The sequence below is a fragment of the Muntiacus reevesi genome, chromosome 13 (assembly GCF_963930625.1).
Source record: "Muntiacus reevesi chromosome 13, mMunRee1.1, whole genome shotgun sequence".
Lineage (NCBI taxonomy): Eukaryota > Metazoa > Chordata > Mammalia > Artiodactyla > Cervidae > Muntiacus > Muntiacus reevesi.
The window spans coordinates 47,510,564-47,524,564 of NC_089261.1; positions in this window are offsets into that span (position 1 = coordinate 47,510,564).

Below are 14,001 nucleotides of genomic sequence, written 5' to 3' on the forward strand. Positions count from 1 at the left end.
GTGCTGCAGTCCAGGGTGTCACAAAGAGTCAGACATAACCTACAGACTAAATAACAACAGAGTTAAGGTTAAATATTATTGGCATGCAATTATTACTCAATAAATGAAAATATGAATAATTTATGGAATAAGTGCATGAATTTCCCTTTCCCCAGATCATCAAGTATTTGTTACCAGTAACTGGGGTATATGTTTTACAATTCAGTCTGTCTTTTTTTTGAATGATTTTTTTTTTTTCTCCAGAAAGTTACTCAGTCTCTCAAGCAAACATATTCTAGTAATCCATCTGCCAGTATGTATCTTAATCTGAACAGTAGACACAATTGACAAAAATGAGACATTGGTTACATTAAGTTGAAGAGACCCCTTAATAACTTGAAGAGACTTTTTCTGTGAACAGTTGTACAGATTGTGTCCACAACAAGGGCCTCTGGCCAAGAGGGCTAAAATCCAGCCCAGAATGTACTGTCATTTTGGAGGAAGAAATGACATTTTAACTAATTAATTTTTCCAGCAAGCAGGGGTACATTTTCCAATTAGTCTGCCAGATTGTTTTTTTTCCCCTAATTGTAATTATTTTCTACTTTTTTTTTTTTTTTTTAAAACAAAGTCATCACTAGCAGTCATCACTAAGTCATATGCTAGCAGAGAGTCTGCCCAGGAGGGTTTAGACATATAAGTACATATTCTTTTCTAACCCATATGGTTTTAGCAAGTTTCCTCAACATCATTTTTCTCAACTGAAGAATGGAGGTAATATAATATCTAACTCAAAGTTTTATTAAGAATATTGAATGATATAATTCATACACATCACCAATACTTTGTGTTGCATACAGTGACTACTCCATAAATATTGGATTTTTATGTTAATATTTTTATTCCATTTAATATTATTTCTTCTTATAATTTTTCTTATAATGATTGCATCTTCTTTGGGTTCTGATAGCTAATGAAGCTTAATGAGATAAAAAAAAAATCTTTGAAATTTTGTTGGAACAAATGTTGACAGCAATCTCTAACACCATTCCCTAAATATTAGAATACAAGAAAAACTGTTTATGCATGTACATTTTCTACTCAAAATTACCAGAAGTACTATTAAAATTACAGAATTACTCTTGTCATACAAAATCAAAGATGTTTCAGCATAAAGTGTAGTAAAAAGTGAAGGTAGCCTCTGTTCTTAACTTGGCAAATTCAGATAAGTTTATGAACACTACATTATAAACTGTTCTAGACCAAGGGCAATCATCAAGATGAATCTGTAGCAAAGCTCAGGTTATGTAACTTACTTGTGTTATATGGTAAGCTGAATAATTCCTCAAAAATGTCTAGGACTTACTTCTAGGTGACTATGTTACCTTAAGTGGTAAACAAGACTGGCAGCTTTGAATAAATTCAATAGCACAGTTTAAAGAGATTATCCTAAACTATCTGGGTGGGTCAAAAGTGAAGTGTAGTTGCTCAGTTGTGTCTGACTCTTTGTGAACCCATGGACTGTAGCCTAGCAGGATCCTCAGTCCATGGGATTTTCCAGGCAAGAATACTGGAGTGGCTTGCCATTTCCTTCTCCAGGGGATATTCCCGACCCAGGGATTGAACCCAGGTCTCCTGCATTATAGACAGATGCTTTGCCATCTCAGCTACCAGGGAATTCAGTCACAAATATCCTTACAAGTCGGGGTCAGCAGAAGAAAATATGACAATGGAATCAAGAGGATAGAGTGATGCTAACTAGAATATCACCAGTCAAGTACTGAAGATGACTTCTAAATACTAACAAAGACAAGGAAACACATCTCCCATAAAGCTCCCAGATGGAACAGACCTTCTAACACCTTGAGTTTAGTCAAGTAAAACTGATTTTGGATTTCTGACTTCCTAAACTATAAAGATAATAACTCTGTATTGTTTTAAGCTATTAAATGTGTTTCAATTTGTTATAGTAGCAATAAGAAACTAATATAGGCAGGTGATCTTAGAAGTGAGTGGGGAATTGAGATAGGAAAAGAGGAAAAATCAGTGTCATCAATTAAATATATATACATACATATATATGTGTGTGTAAGTGTGTGTATATATATATACACATATATATATACATATAGTCTTTTGGATAAATTTGAGAAGTGTGGAATATATAGATACCTCTGAAATTCTCTACTCCTCACCAAAGTATGAAAAATCTGGGGATTTTATATACAAATTCCCATCAGTCATCTTTTTAGGGCTAATTCTGAAATATTAGTTTCCTGTCACTTCTGGACTGCAATGTGGGCAGATAAAGCAGACTCTAGCATCCAGAGAGAACCCATGGGCAAAGAATTGCAGTGCTGAAGCCTGGGAGTCTACCTACTGTGCACTGAAGCATAATTAAGAGGATGGAAACAGGACACTGATAGCATCTACAGAGGTTTCCAGTCCGTGTTTACTCATAGTGAGTGAGCTAAAAAACTCAATGAAGCTAACTAAGAACTGCTTAGTTGTTTTAGTGCTGCTTACACACATACACACATCTTTGAAATATGATGCACTAAAGTAAGCCAAACAATTATTTTTGAAATTAGTGATCTAAAGGGAAAAGTGAAGTAGTAAAACTGAATAACCTATCTGAAATTTAAACATTCAAAGATTGACCAAATGTATCATCATGTATACCTTATCAAAACATGAACCTAAAATCAGATTGATTTAATATTAACCTTCTCCCAAAGTGCCTCACAGAAAGAAATTAAGTTACCAACTTCACAAATAATATTTTAAATATTAAATTAGTCTTTATGCTGCAGCAAATTATGAGCATTAATATAATACCGATTTAACAAATATGAGTTTTGAGCCCACAGTTGAATGATTTATTCATCACTCATTCATTTTATATTCAAGAAATATTTTTAAAACACATATTACACACTAGACACAACTCTAGGTACTGGAGATGTGGAGCTTACACTATAGAAAATACAGACAATAAAAAATACATAATTAAACATATAATATGTAAAAGTGATCAGTTTCATAGAGAAAAGTATTACCACAACAGTGGACATAAAGTTCCAGAAGTAGGAGGAGATATAACAATTTTAAGTGTTGCTTAAAGAAGCTTTTTATGAGTATAGTTCAGGGGAAGTTGAGATTGGACTTATACATTTGATATTTGTCAATGAATAAATGTTATTGAAAACCACAGACTATAAGAACTAGGCAAATGGATTGAGTACATATAGAATATGATATCTGAGGACAGAATTCTGCAGAAACCAAGATTTTATATGATGGGGAAATGAGAAAACTCAGCAGTGAGATGGAGAAGCAGCAGTAACAGAAGTATAACAAACAACAGAATTAGGACAAAGTGTAGTATCCTTAAAGCCAAGTTAAAAATGAAGAGTCTCAGGGAGCAGTGAGAGACCACTGGTATGAAATATCGATTTCCTACAAGGGATGAACACTATCCAGTGGATTTACCAATGTGCAATGGACATAAATTTGGGCAAACTCCAGGAGATACTGAAGGACAGAGAAGCTTGGTGGCTGCAGTCCTTGGGGTCTCAGAGAGTCGGACACGACTTCATGACTGAACAAGGAACAAGTTTAATGGTGCTCTTCAAAAGACCTGTTTTGTTGAAAAGAGGAGGGGGCACAGACTTACTGGGGAGCTTTAAACAAAGTGCCAAGAAGGGACCTGTCCTTCAGTTCTATATCATATATTCTTCATTGTAATTTCACTCATTAAACTCTACTCTAGTAGATACCATGTAATTCGTATTTCTTTTTGGAGGCAATTCTTTTTCATCCATTTCTTTTGTCCATCAGCTATCTCTCATATCTTTTTGATTGTTATATCTATTTTGAAATTATGAAATTCTGATTTCAGTGTTATTTCCTACCTTTGGCATTGGTTAAATTCCTTTGAATTCAAGCTGGGGTGAAGATCCTACTTTACTTTCCTTCATGTCTTTCTGTATGTATCTATGTATGTTGGAGCAGGGATATACTAATATTAATTTAGTAAAATGTTTTAATTATTTTTCTCTTCTTACACTATTTTTAAATGAGAGCTGTGTTATTTTTAAATATATGTTATTTACATTGACATGTCTTAAAACAGTAGACAATTCAAAATGGGGTAAGCATAGATGTTTTGGGTAATTAATTTGGATTTAGTTTGTGTATGTTTTATTCTGCTTTCATCCCTAGGTATATTTAGTGAAAATATGCCTTCATTTTGGTAGTATATTGTGTGTTATGTACATTTCCTCTGAATCTCTGATATCATCATTCTTTAGTAGTATTCATACTTTACTGCTACCATACTTATGAGAAACACCTTCCCCTCTGTGTTCCTTTTTCCTTTCCCAGAAGTAATGTCTATCCAAGAATGACAATAGTTTATTCTTTGATCCACTAGATCTCAGAACTATTTTGGCTATTTTATAATCAATGTAAACTGCATCACCGACTCAATGGACATGAGTTTGAGCAAGCTCTGGGAGCTGGTGATGGACAGGGAAGCCTGGAGTGCTGCAGTTCATGGGGTCGCAAAGAGCTGGACACGACTGAGCAACTGAACTGAACTGAACTGAATCAATGTAAAAGCTCTCTCTTGGGATGTATGTGTGTGTCTGTGCTCTGTAGCTCAGTTGTGTCTGACACTTTGCAGCTATATAAGGACTATAGTCCATCAGGCTCCTGTGCCAATGGACTTTTCCAGGCAAGAATACAAGAGTGGGGTGCCATTTCCTACTCCAGGGGATCTTCCTGATGAGGGATAGAACTCCTGTTTCTTGCATCTCCTGCACTGGCAGGCAGATTCTTTACCATTAGCACAGCCTGGGAAGCCTATCCTCTTAGGATAACCCTTGTTAATGCTTTCTGTTCTCCTCTACCATGAGGATTCTGCTCCTCCCTCTCCTGCCCAATCTCTACCTAGTTCTACACTCTTTCTTAGACTCAACAGAAAACTCTGCTGGTCAGATATCTGTATTTTCCCATATACACAGAAACTACAGTTTGTTGTATGCTTTGTTGATAAGTTGGAGTATAGGCTATAGGCGGTTTGATTTTATTTGCTTCCTGTTTGGACTTATCTGTGGGCACTTTTTCTTTCTTTTTTTTTTTTTTTGGTTTTGTTTGTTTGTTGAGAATGTATAGAGAAATTTGCTGATTTCCATAATCCCCACGGTAGTTAAAACTGCCTCTCAATGTAGTATAGTATTGTTAGTCCTTCCTCCTACCAATATATATTGATATAGACAAAAACTTTGCTGAAAGACTGGGAGGACATTACTGTGGCTTATTAATGATCAGGTACAATTTTAAATAAACAAAACTTGGAACTTATAGTCTACAAATCTAAAGGATTCAAAAGAAAAGTAACAAGCTAAAATAAACAACTGTGTATAAATGGAAAGAAACAACTCTTTGTTGAGAAAAATGGGGATTTTCAAAACAACTGCTACTTCAAAGACATAGCAAAGAACACTTCAAAGGATTCAATTTAACTTTTACAGTAATAAGTTTTAATAATCTGCACAAATATAGTAATCATACATTTGAAAAAATGGCTGTGAGGAGCAATGTGGAAGTTCATTTCTGGAAATCATCAAAGATAAAAGTAGCATCTTTTGTTTGTTTTTATGGGAGACTTAAATGAAATATGTCCTGACCAAGAAGAAATGAGATATTTTACTTTTCAGTGTTCCTTTCAGCCATAACATCAGTTTCGATGATCCAACTGTATTTCTTACCTATTACCTTGCTAGCTTTATTCCTTTTGGTATAATGTCTGTTCCTTTTTTCTATCATAAGAGGAGATAGATACAAGGTGGAGTCCTTATAGTTTCCCATATACTACTTTTGAACAAAAATAAAAGCTGAAGGAGTGAAGGAAATACTATAGAGTGTTGAGCAGCTGGAAATACAAGAACACAATTTCTGCGAATGTTCACAGCTTCAATTTCATACTTAATTTATCTATATGACTCAACAAAATCACTTAACCACACAAAAATACTTAACATTTGGAATTGGAAAATTACTGCACTAATATCATTAGTAAGAAGTATCATCAGTGACATGGAAAACACTAAAATATTCTAATCCAGAAAATTTTAATTACCTAGCTATGCTAAAAGTAACAAAATCATTTTCCTAGCTGCTTTTCTACTGCTTACAAAATCAGCCCTTGAGTACAATGATAAGTTAAATGCTACTTTTGTATTCATGAAAAAGGAAGCAGGCTGAAAAGAGTGCAGCTGCCCCAATACTTTTAAGAAAACCTTTCATCGCTTGCAGAATCACACCCATATTTATATATATGCGAGTGCATATACACACACACCACCACAAACTCGAAGAGGTAAGAATACTTTTTATCCTGTTTCACTTTCTATCCACTAAAGCATTTTGATGTATTAATTGATGATAGGTAAACTGACAGAAATAAAATTTTTGAATTAAAAACATCTTTTTCTAATTACATAATTTTAACATTTGACAACATTTTTGAGACATCCAAAGACATGATTTTTTTTAATATAAATACTATGAATGTAGTATTTTAAAAACCTCATCTCAGTAGCACTAGTATTTTCACTGCACTCAACTGAAAATGATCAACTACCATTAGAAGCCTATTTATATTAATGTGTCAAGGTTTAAAAAGAGAAAGAAATGTTGCTAAAGTTGCTACTATCCAAGTCTATGAAAATTCTCCAAATTTTAGCTATAAAGTTAGGGTACAGTGACAATGTGTTTAAAGAATGTTACTTTTCGTTATTCTTTGTCTAGGAAATTTTCCTGTCTTTCCCCAGAATAAAGTTAATCTGTTAGAGAAATTTTTATTTTTATTTAAACATAAATAATTTTTACCTCATCTTCTTGCAACAACTTACTTATATATAAGCAAAACATATTTAAGAAATTAATTTCAACTAAAGAAACTACTTTCATAGCTTTCAAGCTCTATAATATTTAATACATTATGAACACTCATCATTTCACTCCTGTGAAATTCTCTCCTTAATTGAATTAGTTGTTTTATTTCTTCTTTAACTGTTTTTCCGGGTAGTTTTCTTCAGCTCCTTTATACTTTTGAGATGTTTCTGTTCTGTCCGTCTCCCACCTTTCTGGAGTCTAAGTATTTGCATCTAAGTCCATAGCTTTGTTTTTTACCCCCCAAACTCCTACACATCAATAAATTTACTATTGAATTAATGAAGTTTAAGCTTTAGAAATCATTTCTCATGGCTCTATTTAAAGACACTGTACCAAACACTGTATTACAAAATTTATCCATTTTAAAAGGTCTCCAAAAATTGTACCAGTTTCCTGCAGGTAAAACTAGCATAACTCCCTGCTCTTGACTGTATACACCTGATCTGAGACCCAGATGCATCTGTGATTTCCTTTAGCTATGTCCACCTAGATATGCTTTCCAACAGAAAATAATTTTCATCCCAAACATCTAAATTTATACCTATATTCTAACATTCTTCTCTGTTAATCCCTATATTAGTAACCTAATTTTCTCTCAACTAGCCATCCAACTAAGAATGTGACAGACATCCTTAATCTCCTACATATTTCAGCCCCCAAAACACAGAATGAAATTCATTTTAAGCATGGTCAACAAAATCTTGAATGTGACCACCACTGGCCTGTCCTGCTCACCTACCATACATACACTATAAGCCATTAACATTATTTACAGGACCTTTAAACCTGTATAAACTTGGAATTTACTATGTCTTGTGCCTAAAACAATCTTCCTCCATCTTTCATTCTAATTGAGTCATCGTTAAAACCTAGACTTTACTGCAAAGTCTTTTCCTGAAACCTCCTTCATCATTATGCACTCATTCTCTTAAAGAATTCAGTCATTTTCTCCATTATGATAGCACTGTACTTTGAAACTTTTAAAACTAAAATTGAATCTTTTTAAACTAAAATTTACTAAAATGGATTTTGCTCACTCCGAGCTCCATGTTGGGACTTTAATCCCCATGATGAAATCTCTATTTTACTCATTTTTATATCTGTATTGTCTTACAAAATCATCCACAAGCAATAGTACCTGGCAAATATGGTGAATGAATTAATTAACTGATTATTTTGGTTTAACCATTTATGTTCCAATCTAACATGAAACCCTCCACTTGTGCCCATGACTATGGTCACTTCTACTTATGAAGAACATCACTTATTTAATTGTCTCATCTGTCTTATATTTCTTGTATCATTTTTTTCCTCTCTACTAGATTATTTCCACTGACTTCATAGTTGGGTTAATATTTTCCATTTTTAGAAGCCTACCCTTTACTGTACCTGTCCCCCAGCTATCACTCTATTTGTTCTTTTCCACAATAAAACTCTTAGAAAAGGATTGCTGGAATGTGTCTCGAATTCCTTTTTTGTTATTGTGACTTGAATTTTGTGTATTCAGATTTTGTTCTCACCTTCCATTACACCATTTCTGTTCATGCCAACAGCACCAGTGACATCCATTTTTTTAGGTGTTCACGTTTTGCCCCTATCTTCCTGGACTTATTAAGTGCATTTGACACAGGTGATAAGATTCCTCTCCTTAAAGTATTTCCTTCACTGAGTTTTTCTTTTTACCTCATTAGTTGTTCCTTCTTAGTCTCCTTTGCTCTAATTCCCTGCCCTCTTAATTTGGAAAATTACAGAGCTCTCTATTTGAAAAGCCTCTAATATTTTGCCTATGTGTATTTATACGTTATCTCAGCCTTTCTTTCCCTACACTGCCCTGCAACGCTGTAGAAGACTTTTTCTGCTTCTTAAAATGCCCTTCATCTACTCATTTTCTGACCTTATTACTTATTTCCGGTCTTTCAGTCCATTTCAACCACTCTGCTGTTTCTCAATAACATCAAGCCTGTACTTACTTGGGGCGTTTATATCTGCTATTTTTCTTGACTAGAACTTCCTCCAGATATAAAGAGGAAACTCATTACCTCTCTGCTCAAATACTACCATATTAATAAAGTCATTTTTGACATATTATTTAACTATCTTTTCCTCTATCATTCGCATTTCTTATCTCAACTTTCTCCAAAGGATTTAGTTCATTGTGCTTATTACAATCTTTCAGAAAAACTATTTAATTCTGTTATTTTCCCTTGGATTAGATGACTAGCCAAACAGATTCAAAGAAAAGTATTCTTCCCAAATAATGCTCTCAGATCCTTTTGAGAAAATCTGATTCTATGTCAGTTCATTTATTATTGTATTTTTATGGATTTTCAACCTGCTATTCATTTCTAGTGATAACCTTTAAAACAGTTCTTAACTCTTTCCATAGGTTGAAGTTAAATTCTATTATTTTTTCTATGGTCATTGCATTTTCCTTTGAGGATATAGTCATTTTATTGTTTCTCTTATAGTATTCAGTTAATTCTCTTAGGCTTTATCAGATTTGAAAAACTGTAGTTTATAATGCCTTCTTTAAGTCCTTCTATTGCTATGTTAGTGTGTTATTTAGAGTGTATAAAGGATGTCATACTTTAAAAGACTATTATGTTTTAGTAACCTCTTGTTACTGTCTCCTTGATCAGTCATGTCCGACTCTGAGACCCCATGAATGACAGCACTCCAGGATTTCCTGTGCTTCACCATCTCCTGGACCTTACTCAAATTCATGTCCATCAATCAGTGATGCCATCCAAACATCTTGCCCTCTGTCATTCCCTTCTCCTCCTGCCTTCAATCTTTCCCAGCATCAGGATCTTTTCCCATGGGTTGGCTCTTCCCATCAGGTGGCCAAAGTATCGTAGCTTCAGTTTCAACATCAGTCCTTCCAATGAATATACAGGATTGCTTTATTTTAGGATTGACTAGTTTGATTTCCTTGCTGTAGAAGTGACCCTCAAGAGTCTTCTCCAACACCACAGTTCAAAAGGATGAATTCTTATGCATTCAGCCTTCATCATGGTCCAACTCTCACATCCATAAATGACTACTGGAAAAACCATAGTTTTTACTACACAGACTTTTGTAGGCAAAAATAATGTCTCTGCTTTTTAATATGCTGTCTAGTTTGGTTATATCTTTCCTTGCAAGGGGCATCTTTTAATTTCATGACTGCAGTCACCATCTGCAGTGATTTTGGAGCCTAAGAAAATAAAGTGTGTCACTGTTTCCATTGTGTCCCCATGTATTTGCCATGAAGTGATGGGACTGGATGCTATGACCTTAGTTATCTGAATGTTGAGTTTTAAGCCCGTTTTTTCAGTCTCCTCTTTCACCTTCATCAAGAGGCTCCAAAGTTTCTCTTAGCTTTCTGCCATAAGGGTGGTGTCAACTGCATGTGTCGGTTGCTCAGTTGTGTCTCAGCAACCCATGTGACCCCATGGACGTAGCCCGCAAGGTTTCTCCATCATCTGCATATATGAGATTACTGATATTTCTCCTGGCAATCTTGATTCCAGCTTGTGCTTCATCCAGCCTAACAATTTGCATGATATAGCCTCTAGTCATTTTATTATGTTTTATAGGCTTTACAGGGCACATATTAGAAAGAAAATCACCTGCATGTATACACATATACAAACACAAGTTAGTTTTTGTGAAAGGACTTTCTGATTTTCTCACTATCCAATGTTACTTAAAAATTTTCTACTGTAAGATTTGACAATTGCCATATAAAATGACAGCTTAATAGAAATATTCATGATGGTCTCATTTAACTAATTTCTACCAAATTTATCCACCATTTTCCCTGATATGTTTTGAAAAGTGTTACTTCCACATGTAATGATTTATGTGCATGCATGATCAATCGCTAAGTTGTGTCCAACTCTTTGAGACCCCATGGTCTGTAATCTGACAAGCTTTTCTACTAATGGGATTCTCAAGGCAAGAATGCTCAAATGGGTTGCCAGAGATCAAACCCTTGTCTCCTGCACTGCAGACACATATTTTAACCATTGAGCTAGCACTACCCAACAGTTGGTACTGGTTGGAATAATGGTACAATAGAAGTTGGCACAATGGAAGATATATGTAGAAAAAACAAAATAATATGCATAAAAAATAAAGTAATAAAACTGTGTAAAGTTCTAAATACAACTGAACATTAAGTTTAAAAATGGAAATAAGTAGCAATTTAATATATGCAGGCAAAAGCATGTTAGTCACTGACATAAGGATCTCTAAAGAGAGAAATCTCAGATTTCATCAGTATATATACCAGACAAATAGGAATACATGAAATGTTAAATTTATATTTTATAAAGTGCTTTAAAAATATATTTTATTACAACAATCATTCTTTCTTCATTCAATTCTATACTGAGTCACACAGCAGTTTTATAAAGAAAAGAGAACTTTGAATTTAACTTAGGTGAATGCTGGTCTTTATTCATCGTGCATTGATTCCTTAATATTACATTGTATTTCCATAGATTAAGTGCAGGCCTCCTTCCAAATAGAGACCACATGTTTGTGGAATGTCCAGGCCATATTGCTGTGCCAAAGGTAATAATTACAGCAGTATTTATCAAAGTGGTTGTCCACAAAAGAGCCATGTGTAACTTCTCCTTTTCAATTGCTGTAAATGGAAGGAGACTAGAAAATTAAAAATAAAATTTCAAGGATGAAGGGGCAAAACAAAATATTAATCAGTTTCCAGCTGAGTTAGTAGAACCACTAAGTCTTACTTTGAAGTAAATAAAGAGCCTGTCCTTGGGGAGAAAAGAATGAACATAAAGGGAGCATTTAAAAAGTCTCTCATCTTTGGAATATTTGTTGCTTAAATTACCCATTCTTCTCAGTACTAGATTTTAAAGGCTTCCAACTAGGCTTTGAAACTGATATGCTCCTGAAGTTGTTAGGCTGAAGTGGTGGAGCTGACATCTTCATTAAAGCATTTTTTTAATTATGATAAATGATTCCTATAAATTGCTCTGGTACCTTTATTACCAAGTATCCACAAATATACTTCATTTCTTTCTTTCATTTCAAAGAATATATTTCATTCATCCTTCTAAAGCATTTTCCCTGCCAAAATATTTACTTTTAACAGAAATATTCATATTTCATATCAAAATTTTTAATTCAATGCCTAACAGCAAGATATTATTTATATTTTAAATATGTAACTATTGAATTAAATAAACGTTCGACTCAACTATCTTCTTTGAATGAACTTTTGCTATTAGTCAACAGAGTATGCATTTAAAAAACTGTTCTGCCTTTGGAATATTAAATTATCAGGGAAATAACTTTACAGACTTTTTTTAAACTTATTCTAATTTTTATGAGCACAGTCTTTCTTGTAAATTTATGACAAACACACACAAACCTAATGGTAGAAACTTAATGCCTAATCTCTCCATTAGTGTTTTCTATTACCTCTATTGTATAGTTTGAATTTTGACACACATGTATTCACACACACACACACACACACACTCCCCTTTAGCTTATAACTGGAGCTAAAGCAATCTAATTATATACTATCAAATTTAAGTGGACATGTTTTCTAGCAATTAGGCTTTGAAAGTTCAATTATAAGTGTATGAAATAGTCATTTCAATTTTCATCACATATTGGCAAAGTTCTCTCACTTGAATGATGCTACTGTTCTAAAGAGAAGCAGCGGCCAGCAAACTGCCCTAGAATAGGGAAGCACTCTGTCTCCAACATCTCTGTGGCTTATTGAGTTGGGCTAGATGAGTTCTAACGTGAAAGAAACAGAAATTATCATGTATATTTTACTTACAGACTGTGGACCTTTATTAACCCCCTTTTTTAATCTATGAAATAAAATGGTGCATTTTGAGTTTTTAAAATCAAAATTATATAAAATTTGCTTTCAGCTTTTTTTTAATGTAACAAAATGCAGGTTAGTCCAGTTCTCTGAATGCAAATATTTTATATTTTTAAAAACTTTATAAAAGCCTATACATATATTCCTTCCCTTTCTTATTTCTTCTTCATTTATGAAAATCTTACTCTTGGGCATCTGTTTTAAAGGAAATGAGAAAAGCAAGATTGTTATGTCTCCACTTGATTCCAATTTGTCACCTCAGACATAATAGCATGATGTTGACTAAGCTTAACTACTTTGCTTGGTGTGTAGGAAAATTAACATCTGTCTATAAAAAAACACACCCACTCCACTGTTCTTGCCTGGAGAATCCCAGGGACGGGGGAGCCTGGTGGGCTGCCATCTATGGGGTCGCACAGAGTCGGACACGACTGAAGTGACTTAGCAGCAACAGCATATAAAAACACAAAATACTAATATATTAGGATTTGTAAAATATTTGCCATGATACAATCATGTTTTTGAAAATGTGGAACTAGTAAATTTTAATTACTCTTTCTAAAGCCATGTATAGTAAGACCTTTCCCATTCCTTTTCAAAATGTCATCACTACTGAAATACTCATGAGAACTTTGTGCTTGCAATTTTATTATTTTTAATAAATAGGGGAGATGGGAAAACAAGGATCCTTAGTGCCTTGAATGAAGTGAAAAAGTGCTGAATACTTATCACTGTGACCAGACCTTTCTCCCTCAGTGAAGGTAATAAAATAAGTCAGATCACCTTCCTTGCTTTTAAGTATTCCCAAGCAGCTGTCCCGGAGTTTGGCTGTGAAAAGCATTCATGGGTCCTAAGTAGTTAGACATTTGGGACATTTGGAATGAAAACGAAACTTCATAAGCAGGAGGCTGCAGGTAATATTTGAAATTGTTTAACATTGTTTCAGATAGAAAATAAAAGGGATGCCAAAATAACATCTTCAAAGGTCTCTTCATGACAAGAAACTTTTATCTCATTCTTAAAAAAAAAGTAACCCATTTGGACATAACTCAGAAAAAGGCATTAAATTTTTTTTTTCACAACGTTTTAAACTACTACCTCTTAGGGTTCTTTTGGATAGCTCATGATATAAGTGAAAACATCTTAACTTATGCTTGACACATAGAAGGCACTCAATATTAGTTATTCTTCTCAAGATAAACTAC